The 17,661-nt window shown below is 39.6% G+C and overlaps 1 non-coding gene and 2 pseudogenes across 1 annotated transcript; 1 reads left to right on the forward strand and 2 right to left on the reverse strand.

The window, feature by feature from the left end:
- Nucleotides 1–4,533: 4,533 nt before the first annotated feature.
- On the reverse strand, nucleotides 4,534–9,588 carry LOC105876566 (solute carrier family 7 member 13-like; annotated as a pseudogene).
- A 2,598-nt stretch (nucleotides 9,589–12,186) lies between these two features.
- Nucleotides 12,187–12,289, forward strand: LOC142872040 (U6 spliceosomal RNA). Its single transcript, XR_012920286.1, has one exon. It is a non-coding gene; the product is annotated as a U6 spliceosomal RNA (small nuclear RNA).
- A 479-nt stretch (nucleotides 12,290–12,768) lies between these two features.
- LOC142860984 (solute carrier family 7 member 13 pseudogene) lies at nucleotides 12,769–13,512 on the reverse strand (annotated as a pseudogene).
- Between the last annotated feature and the right edge of the window lie 4,149 nt (nucleotides 13,513–17,661).

The raw sequence follows: 17,661 nt of genomic DNA on the forward strand, positions 1-17,661 counted from the left end.
CTTACCGACTAGATGTGGAGTTAGGCAGCTGGTAATAGTGTGCGAGCTCCACTCTCATCCAGTTCTTTCCACAATCTACTCTGCATTTTGATGGTCCAACATGGTTGCTCAAGAGTCATCCAAGGAAGGAGGACATGCCAAAGAAGGGAGCACCACTCCCTTTAAAGACACTTACTCTGCTTTTACACAACACTTCTACTTCCAATCTATTGGCAGAATTTAGCCACATGGCCACATCTGACTTCAAACGAGGCTGGGAAATATAGATCATAAGGGGCGCACAACCTAGATCCCTCAGATGCACAGTTTACGGTAGGGTTCTTGCTCCCATGAGAATCTAATGCTGCTGCTGATCTGACAGGAGGTGGAGTTCAGGCGGTGATGTGAGGGATGGGGAGTGGCTGTAAATACAGATGAATCTTTAGTCGCCTGCCACTCACCTCCTGTTGTGCAGTCCGGCTCCTAACAGGCTACAGACCAGTACTATTCCATCGCCTTGGGATTGGGGGACCTGAGTCTTAGAAGATAAAGACTGAAAAATTATTCATTGAGTTAATCAGTGATGAACATGGCAAAAGTAGTTTCCCGGAGTAGTGAGAATGTAAGTCAAATTACAGTAGATGATGAAGGACTGATCTTAAGATAAAGAAAATGAAGATGAGTGTAGATTCCACGTTCAACAAGCTGGGCTGTGAAAGGAAGGTGAGAGGTAAGACCATTGTTAGCTCAGCACCTTCATCAGAATGGAGCCCTGGAAGTCTAGTTGACAGTTCCTTTTGAAACACTGACCCTGTCATTTTAGGAGACATTGCTAATATGGAGGCTCACAGTACTACATCCTGGGATGAAGTTTGAGATCCTTCCAGATTTCATATTTTAGTTCAAACTACAATATACAGATGAGTTTCTACCTACAGAGAGAAGCAAATACAGGGTGGCCTTCATGAATGAACCTCTGTGGCTGGAAAAGACTACCACACAAACTGGGAATTGAATTTGATAACTAGGAAGACCTGGCTTAGTGGGTTGGACAGTGGCCCTTCTAAAGACATATCTCTCTGGAACATCAGAATGTGACCTTATTTGCAGATGTAATTTTAGTAGATGTAATTAAGATAAAAATCTTGAGATGAGAACATCCTGAATTGTGGGTGGGCCCTAAATCCAATGACTGGTGTTACTATAAGAGAAAGGAGAGGAAGATTGGAAACACAGAGACACAGAGAGAAAACCATGTGAAGACAGAAGCAGAGATCAGAGTTATGCAGCTACAAACCAAGGAACACCAAGGATTGCCAGCCACCACTACAAGTTAGGAGAGTGGCATGGAACATACTGTCTCTCAGAACCTCCATTAAGAACCAACACTGACAACTCTTGCTTTTGGACTTCTGATCTTCTCTGAGAGAATAAATATCTGTTATTTTAAGCCATCAAATTTATGAAAATTTGTTATGGCAGCTCTAGGAAACTGCTACAACCTCACAGAGCTACTGAAACCTGCTCTGGTTAGAGAGGAGGTAGAAGCTTCTCGGTGGTGTCTGCTTTGCTAATTTCATGATGCAAACAAGAGGCAATACCTCTGAGGCCCTGTGTATACAGCAAGAAGGTGATTACTTTTAAACTTGAAAGTATGGTAATACACAACTGATTATTCTTCACAATACACATATGTCAAATTGGCAAATGTCGCTAATCCCTGTTCACTTCAGAGAGTATGGCAAATAAGCCCTCGCCTGATGTCATTAGAGGAATTCCTGATAGATGGCTTCAAAACAAAATCCTCTTAAGGAAAACAGGAAAGTGAATTACTGGTGGACAGGAGTAGTACGAAAGGAATTGCAAAGTAGAAGATTTGCTATGCAAATATTTTAGACTTATTGCCCAAAATAATAAAAAATATAAAAACTATATGAAATTCACTTTGCAATTTCTCTTCAAGTCTTTAAATGCTACAATCCTTCTTTTGCTACCATTAGCCAATTTCTTCTTATCATGATGTAGAACAAAAGTTTCCCTGAGAAGTTGTATTGACCTATCAGACTTGCCTAGGTGGTATCTCACCCAGTTATACAAGAGGCATGTTTCAGCCATAATTTACAGGAAAGACTTAGGAGGTATAAGTTTATATTGGTGCAAAAACAGTGAAAAAAAACCTGTGATGTTTAAAATAAGCAGAATGATAGCTCTGCTGTACCCTATCATAGTCAGACCAAGTCTGGAAAAACTGAATCATTTACAGCATAAAAATTTAGAACATCTTTACATAAAAAGGGGCCTGGCAAGAGGTGGAGAGATCAAGATTTTCAAAAGTAACAACTCTTGAATACTGGGGAGTTCTAATCTGAAGAAGAGAAGACACAAAGTCATGAGATGCCTGTCACCAAATATCTGAAAAGATGTGATACGAAAGAGGATTAGACTTACCGAATAAGTAGAAATTACATTGCAGCTTCATATTATTAGGAAAAGCTTTTGGAAAGCCAGAGCTGCCCAAAGGTAGGACCAGTATCTTTAGCAAGTGGTGTTTCCCCCATGCCTGGAAGCATATGAACATAGGTGGGCAAGTTGCTTTGTAGGGGGGTACTTCTAATTCTGTATCAGTTAAGTCTGTGGTTATTCTCACTTGTAATTTAAATATCTTCCAGGTCTCTAGACTCTGAAGCTCTCATCCTGAATCTACAAAATGAGAATGACTTCTATGGAACTAAGCTCAGGAATTACTTTGCCACATACTGGGTGTTAAAATCTCCTAGGAAGAGGAAAGTTGGGTAATTGTCTAAATGTAGTGGAGGTTTATGGGAAAGGAATGTTCAGTCATGAGATCCACATAAGATAACTGTCATAGGAAATAAGTAATATAAGTAGATTATCTATCCTGATAACTTGAATATGTTATTGTTTCAGTTTTAATAGTCTAACCATATGCCCCAAAGGGCTGGGATGTAAATAATTGGGAGGGGTGGTCCTTAGCAAGCAAGAACAGGGCATCTAAGTTGGGTGAGAAAGCCAGGTGTATTCGGGTTCTCCAGAGAAACACATCAATGGATGTGTATATGGAGAGAGAGAGATTTACTTAAAGGAATTATCTCACATGCTTATGGAGGCTGGGAGTCCAAAATCTGCAGTGTGGGCAGTCAGGCTGGAGACCCATGAAGGAGCTGATGTTGCAGTTCAAGTCCATCTGCTGACAGAATTCTCTCTTGCTTGTGGGAGGTCAGTCTTTGTGTTTTTAGAGTCTTCAACTGATTGGATGAGGCCCGCCCACATTAGGTAGGACAATCTGCTTTACTTAAAGTCTAATACTTTAAACATTAATCTCATCCAAAAAACACCCTCACAGAAACAATGTTTGAGGGCTCAAAACTCTGGGCCCCGTGACCCAGCCAAGTTGACACATAAAATTGACCATCAACCCAGGGGATGGCTCCTCAAACATGACCCGTCCTTTGACATGTGGGGGTCCCACTTCTGAGGGGTAGAGTCGGCTAACAAAGGTTGCTAACACCTTCCCACATTGCCTGTCTGCTTTCTGAAAGGACATCTCCAAACCCAGATCCTTTAAAACTCTAAGCTAAGTAGATGAATTTAATTTTTTTTATTTTCTGAGAGTCTTACTTTGTTGCTCTGAGTAGAGTGCTGTGGCATCAGCCTAGCTCACAACAACCTCAAACTCTTGAGCTCAAGAGATCCTCCTGCCTAAGCCTCCCGAGTAGCTGGGATTACAGGCACACACCACAATACCCGGTTAATATTTCTATTTTTAGTAGAGATGGGGTCTCACTCTTGGTCAGGCTGGTCTCGAACTCCTGAGCTCAAGCTATCCTCATGCCTCACCCTCCCAGAGTGCTAGGATTACAGGCGTGAGCCACCGTGCCTGGCCCATGTAGATGAACTTTTAAAACTGAGTGATACTGGCTGAGTATGACTACTGGGATGCTATCCACTCAGCCATCTATTCCACACATTTTATACTCACAACCACATTGTTGCCAATAGTTCACATTTTAATTAAATGAAGATATGGTAATGTTGTTCTTCTAAGGCACTTCAGAATTTAAAGAAAAGCACTCAAAGGAAAATAACATAAAAACTCAAGCTTCTAAAACAGCTATTCACTTGAAAAAATTCTTTGTACTACAAGAGAAAAGCTAACCAGACAAATGGAATTGCTCTCTTTATCTTCAAATCAGTACTCAGGAAAGATGAAGTGAATACTTTTTTATTTTTAATCATTAACTTTTACTATAAGATCCCTACAAATTCTGTATAAAAGGGGTGAGATACAGAAAAACTGAAGAATGGGAGCGATATCATCAATATATCAAGTGATGCAAAGTGAGACTTCAGTTTTTCACCAAACAAAACAGAGCTTTAGTTATACATAACAATTTTTGTGATTTGGGAGGGACTGTCCTAGGCACTTTTATATACATTATTTCATTTGAAAAGAGAGTTACCATAGGAATTTCACCATGAATGTTTTCTCATGTGTTTAATTTTTATCAGAAATTTGATATGTTTATTTGAAGGCTATTTTTTCTTAACAGTTTGTACTTCTGACATCTGTTCATGAGACACATCAGGGATGCAAACATTAAATAGCAAGACATCTTCTCAAACCAAACCACCTCAATTTAAAATGTATCAAAGGTATGTAAAACAATAGTCCACTGAAAACAAAGAGAAGCACATAGACATAACGCAAACTTGGAGACTTCACCAGTGGGATCAAAACCAGGCACAGGCTGATGGCCATTGCTATCAATGGAAATGGCAAAGAGACCTGAAAAGAGCGAAATTAAAAAAAAAAGATATTAAAATTCACATATGGTACCTGCATATTGATATAATAAAAATTAAAAGATACAAGCTAATGATAGAAAACAAGCTAAGCTAGCTATGAAGTTAGATAAACCTGGCTTAGAACTCAGGTAAATGCCTGAGTGAAAGGAGACGTTGAAGACTGTCATTGTCAGTTTGGACACAATGAGTGACTAGCATTTGACTGTTCGTGAGTGGAAACAACAGTCACCACTTGCTGATAAGACAACAACCTGGCAGTAATAAGTCCATGACAAGAACACAAAGACTATCCTAAGACCCTCTGTTACTCAGGTAAATATTGACAGGAAATTTTATGACTCTCTAGGCTTAATGTGTCAAAACCCAAAACAAATCAAGACAAAAACTTTAGCCAAAATATTCTTCCTATTTTTGGTTTTGATTTTGTTTTCGTTTTGCCAAAACCTTAAAGACTCATCCTTGGTACTTGCTTGGTGTTAGGATTGTAAGGATCCTACACAACATTACCCAATCTAGGGAGAACATTCAGTAGGTAGTCACTTTTGAGATGTGAATCCATGCCCCAAACATATAACACAGATAGGCACAATTTATGAAACCCTTTAATTAGAGGGTCATTTGCTTGGTACTTAAATTATTAAGAATCTCCTCTTAGTTTGTAAAGCACCCCTGAGAAACATAACTTGGCTCAGTATCAATTAGCAAATAATTGAGAGACGAGAAAAAAGCTCTTGGAAACACAAGCCACTTATATTCAACACTGCCCTTGCCTTTCTTTTTGATGCAAATATATGTTGAATAATATAATAAACACCAATAGTCATCAATGTCAGACCCTGGATTCTTTGCATGCCTTAGCTTATTTAATATCTTCAACATTAATAGGAGGTAGGTATTACTCATTACCCTTTTACATATGAAGAAATTGAGGATCAGAGGTTAAATAACAAGACCAAGTTCAAGTATTAAGCCAAGCAATTGGACTTGAGCTCAAGCTCTTAATGATTATCTTGTACTATGTTTTAGTGTTCTAACAAAGCCATCATCGTTCATAAGTTCTTTATAATTGTGTCTAATTAGGGTCAGTGATCTAACAAAAGTGGGGGACAGAAAACAGCAAAGAAGGAATGCATTAAATTCAGCGTGTAAAACGACAAAGACAGCAGATGTTGGGGGAGGTACCTCCAGGGGGTGCCACGGCTGTCACCTCTGCTCTAGATCGGATCCCCTCCCCCACGTGTTCTCTGAGCATCCTCTGGAGCTCACTATGTAGCGATCATCATACCCTGGTGTTTGGTTCGCCTGACTGTCCAGATGGATTATAAACTGCCTAAGGGCAGGAGCTGAGTCTTAACTCTTTCTGTGCCCAGAGTACCTAGCAAGGTTGCTTCTCAATGACTAACACTCAAATACACAACAGTTAAGGAATGGCTGGATGAAAGAAGTAAAAGGGAAGAGTGAAAAGGAAGGATGGTCCTAAGTCAACCAAAGTCGGTGATGAGGACATTGCTTTCTTTCTCCCAGAGATTGTTCTTATATTTTGTACTTAGTGAGAGTCAAACACTCCACAGAGAGTGCCTGGATTTCAGCCTTGGCTCCACTCCCTGCTGTGTGAGCTTGGGCAAGTGACTTAACTGTTCTAAATCTGTTTCCTCATCTATAAGAGGGAATAACAGTAGAATTCACCTTTTTTATTTCTGAGAGGACTAAAGGTGATCATCCAAGCAAAGCTTTGAACGTGCTACCTAGCCAACCAAGACTATTCTTTTTTCTGATAATCAGAGCTTCAGGGCCTCTTTTCTCTAATAACATGCTTATGCTACCAAGTTTTTGTTTGTTTCTTTTTCTGTGATTAAGAGGCTGTCTCCTCTCCTGTGAAATTTTTTTCTCATTCAGACTGAAAGTAAGTTTAAAAGTAAATAAAGTTGAAAAGACAGGATTTGCCAATGATGAGCTGATGTTTCAGGACATTATAGGTTATCACTTGAGACCTCACCTTGCCTCTTCTGTTTCCCATCTGCTACATCTGACCCTGACTGAGGAAGACACTGTGTGCATAAGTAGCTACATACGTAGACAAAGTAACCTCTGGTCAAAAGACTCATAATGATCTGTCCAACCAGCCAGGGAACTCTCTTTCTCTCTAATAAACCATTAAATGGAACCTAAGAGATTTTATATTGAGCAAAAGCAATCCAATAAAAATGAAAATGAAAACCAAGACCAGATTATTTGTATGTGTTTTACAACTGTTGAGTAGTAAAAAAAATAAAAATAAAAAAAATCAACTTATACATGTTCTAATTCTGAATATACTCTTACATATGGGTACACTCAGTTTTTCTTTCATAAATTAGTTAGAAAGCCCACTTTTACTTTATAAGGTGAAGGTAGATCAGGTTCCTGGAATCTCCGTTTTAGTATTCCTATCGCTGAAAGTATATACCAGAAAGAAACCATAAAATAAAAATAGTTTATCAAGTTAGTGAGGTTTGTTAAGACAATTGCAAGGGATCCCATACTGACAAGTAGTAGCACAGACACAAATGGAGAGGAGTAGCTATTGAGTGTATGAAACAGCAGAGGCAGATGGCCCTGCTGGCCTGCGATGTACATCACTCTTGATGATTTAAACACATTAATCAGAAGGTTGCTAAATAGTGAGGCAGAAATAGCAAAAGGAATAACCCATGCTAATGAGGGGAAAACTTGATCAGTCTAAGCGATGGCCAGGGCATCTACAGAAAGACAAAAATACACAAAAGAAATTGTGTTAAAAGAGAGATACTAATGACATACCTGTTAATATTATTTAAAATGAAAGCAGAAAATTTAAAAAGTAATTAATCATTTATTAATAATTTTGGTTAATTTCATTTATGTTCTTATTTACACTTAAACAACACCTTATGCATGTGTCTATTTTAGCCCTATTACCCTGTATCATAAGTGGTTATTATTTCATATGTCTTCCCCAATTGACCAGGAACTTATTAAGGGCAAGGATCATTCATTTCTTTTCTGTAAAGCTAGTATTTCATTCAGTGACAGTCTTATAGTGAGTTTTTAATAAATACTTGTGAAGTGAATTGATTTTCTTTAATTTTTTGCTATCATACATAATGGTATGATGTTGTCTCTATATATACATTTTTTAAGTGAGATGTGCTGGGGTATTTTAAATTTTAATTTCTTTTTTAGAGAGAAGCTCTATCTATAATTCCTAGAGCTTTCCTATTTCCTGTTGCTCCTAAGATTAGTTGCTCAGATCTTCCTTGAAACACAGCATTATTCTTCCAGTAAGTTCTACTTTTGTCAGTTAGACTAATGTGTGTTAGTTTATGTTACTTAAAACAAAATCCTCCTGACTAATAAATATCTTTCCTTTGACATATATCAAATTACTCTATTGCCCAGCCTAGAGTGCCGTGGCATCAACCTAGCTCACTGTGATCTCCAATGCCTGGGCTCAAGCAATCCTTCTGCCTCAGCCTCCTGAGTAGCTGGGACTACAGGCACGGGCCAACTCACCGGGCTAATTTTTCTATTTTTAGTAGAGATGGGTCTCGCGCTTGCTCAAGCTGGTCTCAAACTCCTGACCTCAAGCAGTACCCCCACCTAAGCCTCCCAGAGTGCTAGGATTATAGGAGTGAGCCACCGCGCCCAGCCTATCATATTCCTTCTATCTGCATCTGCCCAGAGGTTGAATGTAATGGACACACTAATATGAGCTGATTAAGTACTTGAAGAGTAAAGGATTACAAAGCTCTCATTTTAACCCTGTCTTCACCACTTATTAGTTGAGGGACTTCTGGACAGTGCATTGGCTGTGAAAGTTTTAATTTTCTTACCTGAAATAGAAACTATTGAGACAAAAAAATTCCAGTCTCAGGGCCTAGCATATAATAAATGTTTTAGAAATGTTTGTTGTTAATGAGTATAGTTATTAGTAAAAGCTTTGGAACAAAGAAAAGGCCAATTTTTTAGATTAACTATACTTTCCTCTGGGCCTTTTACTCATTCTCATTATGTATTTGATTAATAGAGAGGAGGTAGAGATTAGAATTTAATTTACAATAAAGGGTCATAATAGCCAAGGAGGTAGTGAATATCCTTGGGTTTTGAACATAAAAAATGGGTATTCCTACACCATGCAATGTCAGCTGCCTACAAATCACCATTTGACAGGTAAAAGTGTTAGTAGAACTGGTGTTACTTAAAATGTTTTTAGTAAATTAACAACTCCAGCATACAGAAATTCCTCCAGCTTTGGTTTACTGCCAGCTGCTTGTGAGGAATTTCATCATTGCTTGTAAGTTAGTAAATCCTGTAAATCTATGTGCAGCTGAGAATAATTATCTCACAATGGACCATCTCTGGCAATGGAACAAGTTGAAATTGGCCTAAATAAAAGCCAGAGAGATCTCTTCTATCCTTAAAGGAGAGAGATTATGGAAAAGAGAGAGAAAATTTTGCTCAGCTAGTCCCTCAAATTATAGCGACCCATTTAATCACAATCCATGTAAAAGACTAATTTCCTCACAGCTTTCTTTTCTTAATACCTTATTCTCCAACTCGGTGCACACTGACTTCCTCTCGTGCTCAGAGTTCACCAAGGACCTCTCACTTTATCAAAGAAAGTGTTCTGATCAGTCCTCACACTCCTCAACTTCTGAAGAATTTACCCAAGTTGATTACCCTTTCGTCTTGGAACCTCTGGGGATTTTCCTTCATGATTCTCTGAGCCTCCTCTGGCTTCTTCACTGGGTCTTCTTCCTCCATTACTGCCTAAAAGTTGGCATTGTCCAGTCCTGGTCTCCAATCCTATGCCATTTTGTTCTTCTTCTGTGTAATTGCCTTAGTAAATGTATCATTATCAAGACCCTCAGAAGGAATCATTTTGCAGTCACCCAAGACTGCATGCCGTGTCTTATGTCCGCCCTGCATACTTCTGGCCACAGCTTCACTCCTATTTTTCTACTGCTGGAATTTTGGGGATTCTATTCAAATTGCCACCTTTTCTACTCAGTAAGAGTAAAAATTGACCTTTCTTTCTACTGAATTTTTATAGTAGTTATATTATTCCTTATGGCTATTTATTAAACACCATATGCCATTATTTGTTTATAAAGAAGAATTACAGTGATTTTTAAGCCATTATGTACATTTTTCAGATAAAAAAAAATAGTGCAGAAAGGGGAAGATACTTTCCACAGTGGGTAAGTGGCAGAGGTCAAGATATCTACAAAATCTAGGACTTCTCTCTTCTACTACACTGTAAACCTCATTAGGGCAAAAACTACATCTTACTCATCCTGAGGCCCTTCCCTGGCTAGCAAAATTCCCATAGTATCTACTGAAAGGAATTAAGAGTCTGTCGTAACTTCTCTCTCCCTGTAGGCTCTTACCATTCCTTTCTGCAGAGGTAAGTGGCAGAGGTCAAGATATCTATAAAATCTAGGACTTCTCTCTTCTACTACACTATAAACCTCATTAGGGCAAAGACTACATCTTACTCATCCTGAGGCCCTTCTCTGGCTAGCAAAATTCCCGTAGCTAAGAATAGTCAGTGTTTAAAAAGATAGCTGGAACAACTGGGTCTGACTGACATCTACAGGTCATTCTACCCACAATCCACTGAATATACGTTCTTCTCATCAGCTCACGGGACATTCTCTAAGATTGACCATATCCTAGGACACAAAGTAAATCTCAAGAAATTTAAAAAAATAGAAATCATACCATGTACCTTCTCAGATCACAGTGGAATAAAAGTAGAAATCAACCCTAACAGAAACACACATTTCTACACAAAAACGTGGAAATCAAACAACCTCCTACTAAATGATTACTTCATAAATGAAGAAATCAAGATGGAAATAAAAAAATTCTATACTCCTACACTGCTTGTGGGACTGCAAATTAGTTCAACCTCTGCGGAAAGCAATATGGAGATACCTTAAAGCAATACAAGTGAATCTACCATTTGATCCAGCAATCCCATTGCTGGGCATCTACCCAAATGATCCAATGACACTCTACAAAAAAGACACCTGCACTCGAATGTTTATAGCAGCACAATTCATAATTGCAAGGCTGTGGAAACAGCCCAAGTGCCCATCAATCCAAGAATGGATTAATAAAATGTGGTATATGTATACCATGGAGTACTATTCAGCTCTAAGAAACAATGGTGATATAGCACATCTTATATTTTCCTGGTTAGAGCTGGAACCCGTAATATTAAGTGAAGTTTCCCAAGAATGGAAAAACAAGCACCACATATACTCACCAGCAAATTGGTATTAACTGAACAGCACGTAAGTGGTCACATAGGTACTACAGTAATAGGGTATTGGGCAGGGGGGAGGGGGGGTGGGTATATACATATATAATGAGTGAGATGTGCACCATCTGGGGGATGGTCATGCTGGAGACTCAGACTTGTGGGGGGAGGGGGGAAATGGGCATTTATTGAAACCTTAAAATCTGTACCCCCATAATATGCTGAAATAAAAAAAATAATAATAAAAAAATAAGAAGTAAATTGAAAAGTAAAAAAAAAAAATAAATAAAAAACAAAAAGATAGCTGCTGCTCAAATGATTTAATGAATGATAAACACATCAGTGGAGGGGCCTAAGATTAAAGAAAAATTTTGTTCCAGAGTCAATAGTTGGCTTCATGTTTACACTTGATCTTAGCCAAAAGGCCAAGAAGCAACAGCTTCATTTTTAAATGTTAAGAAAAAGAACTAGTAAAGAGGTTGAAGTTGTGAAAAAATGAAATAAAAGAATGTGAACAGTTCTAAAGGAGATGAAAGGGAAAGGATAAAGAGTTCAAGGGAAGAGACTGACTTTGGAAACAAAAAGAGAAACACTTTTGTCCTGACTTTTGAAGAGAAGGGTTTTAAATCCAGCCTCAGAGCAATCTAGAATATTTATGATTCTCTTCTCTTTAAAAATACTTAAGAGCCTAGTCCAAGTGCAAGGCAAAAATTAGCATTTGTTGCCCTGCCCTGAGGTTCTGAGTGAGCCAGTGCAGTGCTGTTCCACCTGGACAATCACGTCAGCCACCTGCTGCCCAGGGCTGCCATTGCGGACAAGGGGTCCTGCTGTTTCAGGAGTGCGGGGAATTCTCGACTGGAGGATGGGGACAGGCAGGGAGCCTCTTTCACAATTCTGCCATCATGGTTACATGTTGTGGGCCTAAGTATTTATCTTTGCATTTTGGCTAATTTACCATTTAAAGCATCCAAGATTGCTGTAGGGTGACTGCTCTTATAATGTATACATGAAAACTTTAGCTTTCTCATTAATTTATCATTTGGATCCAATTGGCCTTTTGATGTGCAAAAGGCCAATTGGATCCAAAATCAGTAATTGCTTTGGCAGGATATATATACAAAAACTGGAATGATACAGAGATTAGCATGGCCCCTGTGCAAAGGTGTCATGAAAATTCGTGAAGCACTCCATAAAAGTAAAAAGAAAAACAAAAAAACCTCCTCAAAAACAAACATCAATTTGTTTTATTACATGAACCTTTAACATTACATTCACAATGAAAGAAAAATAAGTTATAATAAAATATAAAATATAATCCTCAAAATAAATAAATAAGTGTGTCACACCCACCCACCACGCAAACACAGTCTGGCACTAGATCATTCCTGCATTTACAGCTTCCTGGGTAAGGAATAGTTTCCCAACCCCAGCATCCATCCATTAACAGAAAGGAACCTAGATTAACACAGAGGTCCCCTATCTGTTGTCCCAGAAAAGAAAGCTGGAAAAGAGAAGTTGTCCAATCAAATAAGTATTTTGGAATAAACAGGAAAAAAATTGAGAGTAGATGACAAGTGCAAGGCTGATATGACGTGATTTACAAAGTCATAAGGAAGAAAAAAACATTAAATCATTTAGTTAAGATAAAACTCAAAATACAATAAATGCTATGCATTTCATGTTGCATACAATGTCATGGCTTGAGATTTTTTTTCCTCAATGGGTTGTTCATTACCTGCTATCAATGTGAAGCATCCCCCGCCTGAATATGCAAAATATCCTTGGAAGACAGCTTCTATAAGCCGGGAGGCATCTGGAAATTCACCATCAAAAGCATTCTGAAACCGTGCTACATTCTGCTTTCTCCCTCTCACCAGCAACACCACTCCACTGAGGGAAATGAGGCCAAGAATGGACATTTTCAGCACTACGCTAGCTCTCTGAAGCCAAGTCACCCCTTTCACACCACGAGAAGTCAGAATTCCCACAATCCACAGCATGGCTAGAGCCAGGCATTTCTTTGACAGCTTTGGGGCAGAGCAGCTGGGATAAAAAGGCTGGATGCCATACTCAGCCAGGAGCAGGGCTTGGCTAGCGATTAGCCCTATCACCACAAACACAAATATCCAGAGATACAGGAAAGCGATCAAGGAGCCGAAGCATCTCTTGATAAAATAGTAATTAGAGCCGCTGCATGGGAAGTTTATACCTATCTCCGCGTAGCAGAGCGCTGTCATCATGGACAATACGGCACAGCCGGCCCAGACACACAGAGAGAGCCCCACGTTCATGCTACAGTACTGCAACACCCCTTTGGGGGCCACAAAAATTCCTGTGCCAATTATATTAGTGATTAAAAAACTTGTGCCCTAATAATATCGAAACACTCTCCTGAGCTGTATTTTCTTCTCTTTATCCATTGTAATTGAAGAGTTTTAAAGTTCTATATAAATTACAATTTCTGAATTTTCCTGCCTATATTACTCAAAAAAGATGTTCATGGATTCTCTGGAAAAAAACGGTTCTCTCCTTTCTGTTCCACCTTCCTTAAATGTAGCCTGGTTTCAATAATTAACAGAATATATGTGACATATTCAATAGACTAAGATTATTTGGAAGGGTTTAGTTTGACTTGTCTTTTTTAATTATTACCAAAATAATGTATTCAGATGGAAAAAAGGAAATCCAAGAGGCCAGGTATTATAGTGCAAAGCTGGAACTTCCTGCTCTACTCCACTGCCTCCCAAATGCATCTCTGTTCTTATGTCTGGAAACAAACATTTTAAACTGCACATGGCTTTAACCTTTTTGGTGGTTGCCTGCATAACTCTAAATAATACGAAAAGACTTTTATTTCTAAGTATCTCAATTGAAGAAAGCAAATACTGACCTCCCATGAACACAGAGGAATTAGCTCACTGACTATCCTCTTATTACCTCATCTCCTTCTTCATATTTTTTGTCGCTAAGCTTTCAGGAAACAAAGTATTTACCTTTTATCAGGCTCTGGACACCAAGCAGCAAGGTGAGAGAGTTAAATGCCCTGCAACATGAGCCGTCTCTTAACCACCCACTCATCATTCTGGCAGCCGTAGTCACAGAAAGTTGTGAGCAGGGGTACGAGAGAAGGCCTGATATCACGGACAGAGGGAAGGAGGGTCCTAGCCATCTGAACAAGCTTTGAGCCTTAGTAGCTCTCACATTTGTTGCCTTTATAATGCAAAGCACCGTCCTGAGCATCTCCAAAGGCTCATAAGCCTGGAGCACACATAAACCTCAGAAATAAAGTATTTCTAAATTGTCCCCTAAGAGTAAGTGACAATGAAATTGGTTTTGCTTTGGTTGTAGAAATATTAGCTATATTTTGGCTGATTGCATCTGAGAAAGTCCTCTAATAATACTGCATAGATCTCAGGAAACACGACCGGGACCATGCCCCACATGGAACCGTGCTTCCGCTGTGGTCCCAGGGGCAAGGACCTTGGAGAGGGGAAAGCATTGGGAAGCTCATCGTAAGACTGAAACAGAGTAGAACTAAGGGGAAAAGCTGGCCTCGTCCTGCCAAAAAATCCCCCACCTGCCTGTCTACTTTAGGGGAGACGGTGAGGGAGTCCACGACCCACGCTCTGGATCTCACAGCAGGAAAGTAAGCCCAGGGTAAGAAGCTCGGCCACTAAAGACCGTGGTGGTTGGGTCGTTGTTACCTTGGCTAGGCTGAACCACATTTCCCAAATTTCTCAGCTGGACTGGACCGTAAGAAAGACTCTTGTGTGAAATCTGGAGCACAGAAGGGAAACAGCTGTTGTTTAGGTAGTTCACACTGACAAGGAATCCCTCCACGACCAAACTTTAGTCAGCTCCTTTGAGCTTCCTTCTTGCCTTGGCCTCATCTTTGGCCGGCTGAGCTCAGTTTAGCAATAATCTCCCCTCCATATCTATTCAAGTTCATTTTGGTAATTTTCCAGCCACTGACCCCCTCATTCTGCTCATTGACTAAAAATCCCCAGCTGTCTTTGCTGTATTCAGAGTTAAGCTCAATTCTACATGGAAGTTTCTCTTCTCCACTGTAGTAGCTCAACTGAAATATATCTGCCATTTTTAAGAAGTGTTCAGAGCAATTTTTCTTTTACAACATACATTGTTTTATATATGATGGCCCATATGGTTGCTGTCACTGTCACAAATCTACTGGTTTGCCTCATTAGCGTGCGGCAGTGACTGAGCCTGAAACTGCTCCACCTTCCCCAAGATCTTCCCTCAGCTTCTCTGAACCCTGGGTCAGGTATGTGTGTTGAGCTTGCTGATGATGGACCCCCCCTTCTTTAAGATACCCACACCATCGGGTCAAAGGTAGTAAGAACTGACTCGGATTTCATTCGTCTTTGTGGTCTTGAACTCTTGTCTGTGGGTTCCAGCTTGCTCTTGCTGTCTCTCACTTTTACATATATTGCCCTGCCTAGAGTGGACCTGAACTTCAAATGCCCAGCCTCAGACTTAGGACAACAGCCTTATGGAGACTGCTTACCTACCTCCCACAATTGCAGAAGTTCAAATCTCTGTAGCAAAGCAAATATTTTTAATTTTCATAAATATGTACATAGATGATAGACATAGAGATTCAGATATAGATATAGATGATATAGATATAGGTCTAGATATAGAGGTTCTGCTACTCTGGCCTAGCCCTGATTGATACAAGGAGCCAAAGGCAATGCCATCTTAAGCGTCCCTGGGGTACTGCAGCATTCAGGTAGGTCCATGACTCTGAAAATGCAGAATGTGAGACAAGAGGCTTGGGCTGGAATATTGTGCACGTTTCTCTTCACTTTCAGGACAAGCAGATTCTCCAGACTCAGGGGAGACACTCCTTGAAACAGCACCCTCCAGTTTGAGGGGGGATAATCTTAAAGATTCTACATGGGGCTGCTACACCAAAGGGGAAGAAGTGTAAGTGATTCAAGGTTAGGCTCAGCTGCGCAGCTCCTCCAGTGCCCAGAGGAGCATCTTTTACACAGCATGCAGGTATGCTGAGGTTTTGCACAGGAACTCTGGAAAGCTAAACGAAAAACTGTCCTGCCATGCCTGCTTATAAATGACTTTTGAAACAGGGGACTGAAAACAACAGGAAGGAGACATTTTGGAGGATATTAAATTTTGAAGGACATTAAATTTTGCCACCTGAAGGGTTTAAAATGTTATTCAGTTTTATCTTCACTTTTCTTTTTCTATAATTACTCTACTAAGAGAAGAATTGTCATGATGGCAGACCTGAAAGTGTGAATATTGCAGAGTACGTATTGCTAACTGAAGGTACAGATATGCAAAAATAGGTTTATAGATGTCGAGATAATTATTGTCCATTTATCTACCTTGGAAGCAGAAGAGCCAGGATATACATGTAGTTCTGTGTTATCCAAAGCCATGCTTTTAATATCTAGGCACAACTCAAAGGTATTGCAGGTTCGGTTCCAGACCACCACAATAAAGCAAATATCACAATAAGGAGAGTTACATGAATTTTTTTATGTCCCAGTGCATATAAAAGTTATATTTATAGTATACTATACTCTACTAAGTGTGCAATAGTATAATGTCTAAATATCAATGTATGTACCTGAGTTTAAAAATACTTTATTGTGAAAAAAATGCTAACAATCATCCTAGTCTTCAGTGAGTCCTAATCTTTTTGCTGGTGGAAGGTGTTGATGGCTGCTGACAGATCAGGGTGGTGGTTGCTGAAGGTCGGTGTGACTGTGACAATTTCTTAAAATAGGACAATGAAGTTTGCTATATCCATTGACTCCTTTTTTTTTTTTTTTTTTGAGACAGAGTCTCACTCTATTGCCCGGGCTAGAGTGCCATGGCATCAGCCTAGCTCACAGCAACCTCAAACTCCTGGGCTCAGGCAATCCTTCTGTCTGAGCCTCCGGAGTGGCTGGGACTACAGGCATGTGCCACCATGCCCGGCTAATTCTTTCTATATATTTTTAGTTGGCCAATTAATTTCTTTCTATTTTTTAGTAGAGACGGGGTCTCACTCTTGGTCAGACTGGTTTTGAACTCCTGACCTTGAGTGATCCACCCGCCTCGGCCTCCCATAGTGCTAGGATTATAGGCATGAGCCACCGCTCCCAGCCTCCATTGACTCTTCATTTCACGACAGACGTCTCTGTAGCATGCAATGCTGCCTGACAACATTTTACCCACGATAGAACTTCTTTCAAAATTGGACTCAGTCCCCTCAAAACTTGCCACTGCTTTATCAACTAAGTTTATGTAATATTCTAATATTTTTGTTGTCATTTCAGCAATGTTCACAGTAACTTCACCAGTAGATTCCATCTTAAGAAACTGCCCCTTTCCCCACAATATTCATTAAGGGAAGAAAAAATAAAGAAAGTACTTTCTTTGCTCATCCATAAGAAGGAACTCCTTAAGCATTTGGGTTTTATCATGAGCTTGCAGTAATTCAATCACATTTTCAGGCTTTACTTTTAATTCTAGTTCTCTTGCTATTTCTACCTTATCTGCAGCTGCTTCCTCCACTGAACTCTTGAATCCCTCAAAAT

Source organism: Microcebus murinus, chromosome 7 (assembly GCF_040939455.1).
Source record: "Microcebus murinus isolate Inina chromosome 7, M.murinus_Inina_mat1.0, whole genome shotgun sequence".
NCBI classification, from domain to species: domain Eukaryota; kingdom Metazoa; phylum Chordata; class Mammalia; order Primates; family Cheirogaleidae; genus Microcebus; species Microcebus murinus.